Genomic DNA, 11061 nt, shown 5'->3' with positions numbered 1-11061 from the left:
GGCCACTATGGGATATTATATTGTCTGGAGGTTATTTTGGAACATTATAGTGTGTGTAAATGGGGTGTTGTACTGTCTGGGTGCCAGAAAAGGGCGCTATGCCATGGAGAGGCCTCAAGTCAAAGGTTTGCTATGGGGCCCAGTCTTTGCTAGTTACACCCCTGCATTGTTCCATTATGAGAGAAAATAATGCTGATTATAGATTGTTTAAAACATTAGACCACATTTTGGTCAGCGTTTTGCATTAGTACTTGTATTCCAAGACCAGGAATAGAACCACCAGCAAAACCAATGTCTAAATTTAGATTTCAAACAATTTTGGAACAAATTTCCTTTTCCATTTTTCAGACTGAGGGATGCCCAATAATAAGCAGATCTGTCAGGGCCAAAAGCAGTCAGCTATCATATGCAAGGGATCCCAGTAGATGTTTAATGAAATCAATGGACTGTCTATGTAATAAATAGTCTGTCCCCGTCCTCTATGATGAGATATGCCCTTTGTGATCTGGTTGGTAATGTAAACAAAGCAATCACAATGATCATCTTGTCTTGTTTTTCTTTAATTGTTAAATTCTTGAAAAATTGGATGTGTGTATTTTACATTGAGGCATACAGTATTTCACCCCATGTACATAGCTCTATAGAAGCCCCTTGTTGATGCTTTGGAATCCTTGGAGGCGACACACCTAGAGAACTCCTCTTTCTAGAGTATTATTAGATAAAGGTTCATAGAAAGGGCATGGAGGAAGTAATCAAAAACACAAAGCCCTTCTTCCTTAGAAGACCTGGCATCATAATGCTGAACCAAGCTATAAAACCCACTTTTGCCTACGTATAGCACTTTCTCTAGATAAAATACGTTTCAGATGATAAAATATACACTTACTCTGATTATAAGAATTATATAAACTCACACCCTGGGAACTGATAATATTAAAGTGCAACAGTTTTAAATGAAAGAAAATTTAAACTCTTAAGAAAGACAAAACTCTTATATGTTGGGTGTAAATTTGGTTTGTTGGTTAGGAATTTCATCTTGCCAAACACTATCATTTTTCAGTGGCCGACTACTTTATAGAGTAAGTCATTAATGGTGCTTGCAGGTCCTAGTACAGGTTTATGATTCTGTTAACACTACATTACATCTCCTGACAAGACACAGCACAATGCACCCGTGCCTCTACACCCTGGGGAACTACAATCAATCTCTGGTCAATAATTAAGCAGTTAGTGTCATCGCATCTGGGCTTTCCATCTCAGGGTGCCATTAACAACTGGTACAATCGTTCCCCATTAATCTCATCCTAATTGGTTGCTCATTCACCAGCTGGGCTTGCTCAAGCAGAGGACGGGGCAGTTAGCAGAGTTTTTATGGAGGAGTTTGGTTTAGTGGACCATGTGGATGTTTCGAGTTGTAACCTACAGTGTAGTGTTTCCCTGTTCCCTACTATTATCAATTCTCTCTAAACTACTATTATCAATTCTCTCTAAAGAGAGGTTTTGTGTTCTATTGGATGCTTTAATATGGACTATGTATTGAACATGATGAATGGACTGCATAAGAGAAGGGGACTACATGAACGTCACAAGAACTTCACAAAGATGAAGGAAATGTTCTGGTTGTTAGCCATAGGGTGCCCCTGAGAAAATGGGAACCGTGTTACTTAGTTTATTAGTTTTTGCTATCTTCTACCTCATTCTTTATCCTACGCCCAAGGCACCCTATGTCCTTGATTTGTGAACTGATTTGTAAAATTGACATTGATGAAAAACCACAACTAGAGGTAAGACTGAAAGAAACAGAGTCACAGACATATTGTTGTCACCTATACGGGTGAATGTATTTGTAGAGGTCTTTTACAACAACTCTCCAATACTTGATAAAAATGTTATGCAATATGAAGAATACGTCAGAAACAAGTCCGATTGAGAAAGATTATACCATGTAGTTGTGGCCAAGGGGTGACTGCCAATAACAACAATCACTCAATTTACCCAAGACTGAAACAACAGTGCTTCAGTAAGTACAAAGAAACAGAAGGTTTTCCACAAACAGAAGATCAGGTTTAGAGTCACAAGTGCACAATCTCCAATAGAGAATAGTGATTCCAAAGTGCAAATCTGATAGCTGGAAAATTACACAATTTCACCATAGGTATCTCTCTCTATTGGATAAAACGGATCAGTCCCGCTGTTTCAAGAAGAGGTAAGACTGGGCCTACTTGCTTCACTGGTGATGTCTGGTGCAAAATGTCTATCAAGGGGCTCGGTAAAAAATTCACAGGCACATGCTTTGTTTAACACAATCTGCCATGGAGCAGAATTCGCTATCAGGCTTATGTAATAACACTACATCATGCACATTTCTGACAGCACAGAACAGGAAACAGACTTCAGCTCAGTTCACTGGCTTGAGTAATACTGACTAATTGCAGAGACGTCATCCTGGGAGAGTCCTTTACATGATGATTCAGTAATGGCAAGCTGCATACAACTTATGCATATATTGCTTAAAAAATATAAAATCTTTTATTAAATAAGATACTAGCATATATATATATATATATATATATATATATATATATATATATACACACACACAATACATTATGTAGGCATTGGTATAAGAAAAAAAAACAAACTCTTATTGAAACCAATGGAGCTTGTGCTTCAGTCAGTAGAGTGACAGCCTTGAAAGCTTTCATTCCTGGATTCAAATGAGCAAAAAAATGAATAAAATTAAACTTTAAATCGATAGAGGATTTCCTGGTAAGCTCCTCATTAATATTCACTCTACTGAGGTGAAGTCACAGGTCAATGAATGCTAATAATTTTGCAGCTAGGTGAAAGAGTCTATTTGTCAAGTGACTAGGTTAGCAGTCCTGAAACTGAGAGGCTCATGGGAATGCCGGGTTAGTTGACATAAAAAAAAGTTTGACATAAAAACACCTCCCTATAAAGTCTAGGGAGCTAGAGAGAGACATATCCTGGACTGTGCTTAGGAAGGGCTCTGTCCTAGGGAACCCCAATCAGAGAACAAAGGTTCCTCCTCTGAACATCAGAGACCTCACCCATCAACATTAAGCCACACATGATCAGGTGAATTACAAAAACCCACAAAAAAATATCACAAAAATAGTTGCTGGCCAAGGGGAAATCTGAGGCACTATGTAAACTGCACAAGCAAGATCCACTCACCTATACGAAAACTGGTCTCCCCTGCATGTACAATGGTTGTCACGACTCAATACATATTGTACCTAGGGTAGTATGATTGGCCAACACTCAGACTCAGTATGTTACTTCACTATGTCTTACCCTTAGGGCCCCTTCACACGGAATATACGCTCGCTGATTCGAACGTGTAACACGTTCCGAATCAGCGGCATTAAAACAGATCCCATTGCTTTCTATGGGAGCCACGCGTATCATATTGAAAGCAATAGGGAAAAAAGCAGCCCATTCATTTCTATGGGGAGCGCATGTACAGTATGCCGGCTCCCATAGAAAGCACTGGGATCTGTCTTAACACTGCTGATTCAGAACGTGTTACACATTCAGAATCAGTGAGCGTATACTCCATGTGAAGGGGCCCTTAAAATGTTGATTATTCTAGCCTCCTGCACAGCATAGTCTGGTCAATTCCAAGAATTCAGTAGAGGGCTACAAAATAAAATCTGATAACCAAGGTCCTTGAGAAAACTGGTGGGAAAGGTGAAATACATCCCATTTACCGTTTGTGAGCATTGCTTTTTGGAAACAGGTCACTTATTTTTGTATTTCTGATATTTTCTGATATTCTGTCTTACATTTCCCAAGGTTAAAAAAGTCACATTTATAAGATCATTGAATATTCCATTTTGGACTGTCACCCTGTTCTAGAATATGATCCATGGTTAACCTGTATACATATAATTAAATGTTGAGCTGTGTATGTAAAATCTGATCTCTGGTTTCTTCTGATCAGATCACTAGTGTCCATAAAATCTTCTCCATGGTTCTCAGACCACCTGATCCTTGGTTTTGCATTGCTCATAGAATATATTAAAATCTCATAGCATCCGTAGAATCTGATCTATAGTTCACCAACATCCAAGAACCCGATCCCTGGTTCTCCGTGGACCATAAGATCCTTTCCATGTAACATATTGTCATTTATGGTTTCTCAGTGTCAGTAGAATCTTGTTTATACACTCTTGCCATAGATTATGATGTGCATCTGTGTCTAATGTTCACTAGACCAGTATCCTTAGAATCTGACTTATTGTTACCAAGAATTGAATGTTCCCCAGTTTCCAAACGTGTAATATTTATCAGTAACATTAAAATGTGTAACTCATATTTTACCAGTGGAATCCATAGAATAGAACATGACCAATGTTTACTAGTGTCCCAAAGTTATCATGACCAGCACTTGGAATGAACACTTACTTGAACTACTTTTCATGTGGAACATACAATGAAAGATCTTTAGAAAGATCTATTATTATTACTATATTTGTTTACATCTGAAAAAATGGTAAAAATGACCAGTGACTATATTAGTTTAGATATCAGTTTGATCTCACAGGTACCAGAGTCAGATATCAGAGATGGATATAAAATCTAGTTAGGGTCAGGTTTCAGTCTGTTATCAGGCCAGGAAACATGGTCAGGTAAATGGTATATGGATCAGGATTTTGGGACTGCTTCCAATCAAAAATTATGTGATTCAGAATTGGCATTTGATAATGATCTCATGTAAATTATATCACATTCTGTGTCACTGTTTAGATACAATTTGACAAAACGTCACAGGCTTCAGAGCAGTTTAGGAAATTCACCAACTAAATACAAGTCCAATTGCTATCAAACTTACTGCAAACCATAATGCAAAATTTCTTCATAGTAAGGCCCCACATTTGCTAGTTTGAAGCACACTTTTGTTTCCAGCATATTGGATATCAATGAAAGGGAGAGGATATATGATCACATGAGATCTGACCAAAATTTTATTCATCATCATCTTACTGGTCCAGCTCCCAGCTGCTCCCTGTCAGACTGGTGTAATGAAGGATATTTCCATCACATCCCTAGTCTCTAGGGTAATTACTTAGGGAGACTAAGGGCTCACAAAAACATTGCCTAGAGGTGTTGGGGGATTGCCAAGACGTGAAACACTTCATTGAGTGCTCAGTGATCCCCCCCCAAGGATTCATGTACATACAAGCAGCCCTCCCACCCATCACAAGACACACATACTCCCTTTGAATCAGAATTCACTTAGGCATGACTAATTGGTTCTGGTGTCCCAGCAGATTCCTGGAAATGGCATCTGAGCACAGGCAGCAAAATGTCTGCTAATGTTAATGATTCCGATGTAATAGTCATTTCCTTATGTATAAAGAACAATAGTTATCTGTCGCTTATCTATCTATCTATCTATCTATCTATCTATCTATCTATCTATCATCTATCTATCTATCCTAAGGATGTAGATTATGTTGCACAAAGACATGCGGTCATCTTCCCAAGCTGTGTCAAAGTGCCATGCTGACTGCATCACGGTATGAAGGACTAACAATCTAAGAATGAGTAATACATTGAAAACTGATGAATTGCGTGAAATATAACAACTAATAAAGTAACACATAGCAGCTAATAAAGTAAAATTGTTGCACAGAAGGGACCAGGAAGAGCATCTGATTTATGTTATCTCATCAACCTACGTGGGGTTATCCGGATTTATCATCTTTTCCTCATTACCCTCGCTGTTATTTGTATTATTGTGACTTTATTGGCCATAATGTTAGAACTGTAGTCCTGGGCTGTGAATTATATATTAAGGCACTAAATAAATATATAAAGAATATATGTAATGGGGGGGGGGGGGACTAGATATCACAGAGCTGCTATTATATGTCATTAGGTATTTTCTCTGTATTGTACAACCTAATGTCGAGGCAGCTGATAAAGGACAGTGAGGTGTGAAATTGTGTTGTACATATAGAAAGTATAGAGGTTACATTAATAATTTACTGTCAGTATACTAGTTCTGACCTAAAGCTTTAGTTAAAAATCAGGATATGTAGATGGCAACGATTTTCCATATACTCGTAAATATATATATATATATATATATATATATATATATATATATATATACACTGCTCGGATACAGCTTGGATACTGGCATATAACTACATACTGAGCTAGTGGCATGGAGCCCTGCAGGTACATCAGAATATACAACAAGGGAACAAGGGTTGACTCTAGGGCAACAAGCCAAAGCCATGCCTTCTGCTTAGCAACTAACATGAGTGGCAGGTAATAGGTCACTGGCAATCCCAGATTGATATTAACATAATCCATCATAATTGATGTCCAGGCTGCACCACCAGCCATGAGACGGTGACTCCCAGCTGTGATGTTACTGGTGCAATATACCATAGCCCTGCCTATATGGAGGTTGTCAGTTATAGTCTATAGTACACCGCATACAGGATCATTATTACACCCATCAATATTCTTCAAGGATTTCAGCTTTTTAGTATCGTCTGTGTGTGTCAGCTTCATGACTCACTATATCATTCTTTGCAATTAGTCAGAGCGGGCAGATGGTGCCAGTTGTAAGAATTGTATCATTTATTCATGTCAAAATGCCCAGAATCTGCTCCCTTGGAGTTGGGCACATTATGGCGGTATTATATCTGTTATTTTGGAGCAGCTCTTCAATAGCCCCTGTCTCAGGTAAGAAGCCCTAAATCCCACATAAAGCCCCCTGTCATTGATTCTGTAATAAATAGCCTCTTGCCTGATTCCCCTATAAATGCCCTAGTTGTGCTTTGTTGAAAGTGTGTATTTTATCTATGGGGAGGATGTTATTCCCCAAGCATCTGCTTCTATCTATAAGAAATGCAAACACATCACATTGAAGCCAAGCACCAGGCTCCTATGTCATGGGGAACAATGAAAACTGAGACTCTACTAAAAGCCTGCAGATGATGTAATAGGTTTAAGGTTCACTTGGTCATTCCGCTTTAACCGTTTCAGTGCTGTCTTTGACTATTGGAAATCTTTAAGTAAATCCAACCATGTTGTTTAAATGAATAAAAATAGAAAAATATACATCAACAATTGACAAAATGTTAAGTTTTGCTTTTCGTTTATTTTGTTGGACATACTATTGCCTATATGCAATGTCTTCGTGCATTTTATGAGGACCTACATGTGCACCTTATTATGTCTCTCTTTTGTATATTTGTATCTTACAGGTCTTTTGTTAAATGTTCAATAATTCTTGAAAAAAATTTGATAAAATACATTTTCTGAAAACACTTTAAGGCTAAGGCCCCACAGGATGTCCCGCAACAATAAAGCACTGCGGAACAAGCCGCGGCGGAAACGCATTGTGGTTCTTCCCACTGCACTTTAAACAGAAAGTTTGTGGAGGTTTCTGTTACAATTATTTCTATGGGGAAATCGTCAGTATTTCCTTATAATTGACATGCTGCGATTTCCAAAACCGCGTCGCTTTTTTTACCGCTAAGTGGGCATGGGATTCACTTGAATCCCATCCAATTTGCCTGTACTGTAAAGTGCCACGATTTCTCCCATGGGCAAATTGTGGCATTTCTGGCCCGTGAGCCCCAGCCTAAGACAGAGGCCCCACGTTGCAGAAACACAGGTCTTTTTGTTGCAGATTTTGTTGTGGTTTTTTGAGTTTTTTTTTATTTCCCATTCCTTTTGTAGCCATTCTTGGTTTTGGCTCAAAAAAATGCAACAAAATCTGTAACAAAAAAAGCTGTGTTTCTGCAACATGGAGCCTCAGCCTAAGGGATTCATTCTTATTGATCATCTGTCCTCAGGATATTTCATCAATAAAAGATCAGTGGGGTCTAACACCTTGTCTCTGCGAAGCGTGAACCTAAAGATGCCACTAAGTTGGTGTAACCCAATGTCAGATTATTTTGATTAAAAAACAAAAGCCACAGCACACGGTTCCTGCCTGACATACACTCACCGGCCACTTTATTAGGTACACCATGCTAGTAACGGGTTGGACCCCCTTTTGCCTTCAGAACTGCCTCAATTCTTCGTGGCATAGATTCAACAAGGTGCTGGAAGCATTCCTCAGAGATTTTGGTCCATATTGACATGATGGCATCACACAGTTGCCGCAGATTTGTCGGCTGCACATCCATGATGCGAATCTCCCGTTCCACCACATCCCAAAGATGCTCTATTGGATTGAGATCTGGTGACTGTGGAGGCCATTGGAGTACAGTGAACTCATTGTCATGTTCAAGAAACCAGTCTGAGATGATTCCAGCTTTATGACATGGCGCATTATCCTGCTGAAAGTAGCCATCAGATGTTGGGTACATTGTGGTCATAAAGGGATGGACATGGTCAGCAACAATACTCAGGTAGGCTTTGGCGTTGCAACGATGCTCAATTGGTACCAAGGGGCCCAAAGAGTGCCAAGAAAATATTCCCCACACCATGACACCACCACCACCAGCCTGAACCGTTGATACAAGGCAGGGTGGATCCATGCTTTCATGTTGTTGACGCCAAATTCTGACCCTACCATCCGAATGTCGCAGCAGAAATCAAGACTCATCAGACCAGGCAACGTTTTTCCAATCTTCAATTGTCCAATTTTGATGAGCTTGTGCAAATTGTAGCCTCAGTTTCCTGTTCTTAGCTGAAAGGAGTGGCACCCGGTGTGGTCTTCTGCTGCTGTAGCCCATCTGCCTCAAAGTTCGACGTACTGTGCGTTCAGAGATGCTCTTCTGGCTACCTTGGTTGTAACGGGTGGCTATTTGAGTCACTGTTGCCTTTCTATCAGCTCGAACCAGTCTGGCCATTCTCCTCTGACCTCTGGCATCAACAACGCATTTCCGCCCACAGAACTGCCGCTCACTGGATGTTTTTTCTTTTTCGGACCATTCTCTGTAAACCCTAGAGATGGTTGTGTGTGAAAATCCCAGTAGATCAGCAGTTTCTGAAATACTCAGACCAGCCCTTCTGGTACCAACAACCATGCCACGTTCAAAGGCACTCAAATCACCTTTCTTCCCCATACTGATGCTCGGTTTGAACTGCAGGAGATTGTCTTGACCATGTCTACATGCCTAAATGCACTGAGTTGCCGCCATGTGATTGGCTGATTAGAAATTAAGTGTTAACGAGCAGTTGGACAGGTGTACCTAATAAAGTGGCCGGTGAGTGTAGAAATTAGGTGTTAACGAGCAGTTGGACAGGTGTACCTAATAAAGTGTCCGGTGAGTATATATATATATATATATATATATATATATATATATATATATATTAGAGATGAGCGAACAGTAAAATATTCGATATTCATTTCGAATAGCCCCTCAATATTCGACTATTTGAACGAATATCGAACCCCATTATAGTCTATGGGGAAAAAATGCTTGTTTCAGGGGATCCCACACTTCGACTCAGGAGAGTCACCAAGTCCACTATGACACCCCAGGAAATGATGCCAACACCCTGGAATGCAACTGGGTCAGCAGGGGAAGCATGTCTGGGGGCATCTAACATGCCCAAGTCACTGTATTACATTGGGATCCCTGTCAGCTTGCGATATGCGTGAGCTGACTTTTTCCCATAGGAATGCATTGACCAGCGTTGATTGGCCGAATGCCATACAGAGTACAGCATTCAGCCAATCAACGCTGGTTCTGTCGGAGGCTCTTCTGTGAGGATCCAGAGTCTAAGATCGGACCAGAATGGAGACTGCTGTGGACCGATCTTAAACTCCGCCTCCTCCAGCAGAACCAGCATTGATTGGCCGAATGCCATACTCTGTATGTACTGGTGTGAATCAGGGGTTAGTCTCACTATAAATACAACTGTTCTGTGAAGGCCTCAGTACTTTGTTAGAGAACACTAGTGAACAAGCGGCATCATGAAAACCAAGGAACTCACCAGACAGGTCAGAGATAAAGTTGTGGAGAAGTTTAAAGAAAGGCTAGGTTATAAAAACATATCCCAAGCTTTTCAGATTATTATTTGATTAAAATTTTGAAAATTAAGTATCATTTTTCCACATCTATCTGTTACTTTATGTTTGTTTATCACTTAATATGTCAATAAAATACATTTAAGTTTGTGATTGTAAGGTGACAAAATGTGAAAAAGTTCAAGAGGTATGAATACTTTTGCAAACCACTGATTATATACACAGTATATATCTATATCTATATCTATATCTATATATATATATATATATATATATATATATATACACATATATATATATATATATATGTATATACACACAGTATATAATCAATGTTCAAAGAAACATTGAGCCTCATTGTTTTCTAATTCCAAAACACTAAGTAATATACGTACCTTTGTCGTGAAGACATTATGACATTTTCTATAAATCAATGTTAAAATATATTCTGGAGCTAGGGTACAATGCATGATGGCCAAAAAAAGGCCGGATAGCATTAAAGTCAAATGTGATGATGTAAAGGTCGTATATATATCATTTTCTTGGCTGCACAGAGTATTAATTTTACATACAGTAATGTCACCACTTATCTTTGCAATGTTATACCCATCAGACAGCTCAGTGCTCATGGGATAGCTGGACTATGTGCATAAGCAGATTAGAAAAAAATCTTAATGTATCTGTGATGATTAATGCTGTTGTTATGGATCATCTGCAGGAAACAAATCACACAATATGCAAATCAGCCACATTACACTACACTATGTGTTAATAGAAAAGTCTATATTTTCTTAATGATGTTATGCACAATTAATGTATTTTATATTAAATTGCTTTTCTTATAAATAAGTACTTGACCAGGAAATTTTAATACATTATGAACGTGTTAAAAACCCAAAATTTTACAAAATAAAAAGCATTATATTATTTGTGTATGAGTAATAGGCTTTAAGTCAGTTTGATATACTACATATAACCATTAAAATGGTATTAAATGCGTACGTCTGTATCCTCTACAAGCCAACCTTAAAGTCCCAGGGGCTAGATGGGTCAAACAGCAGTGTACTTTTGACATCTTCAAC

The sequence above is a fragment of the Leptodactylus fuscus genome, chromosome 6 (genome assembly GCF_031893055.1).
Source record: "Leptodactylus fuscus isolate aLepFus1 chromosome 6, aLepFus1.hap2, whole genome shotgun sequence".
NCBI lineage: Eukaryota > Metazoa > Chordata > Amphibia > Anura > Leptodactylidae > Leptodactylus > Leptodactylus fuscus.
The sequence above is the reverse complement of the archived record's forward strand: the minus strand, read 5'-3'. Positions refer to the sequence as shown.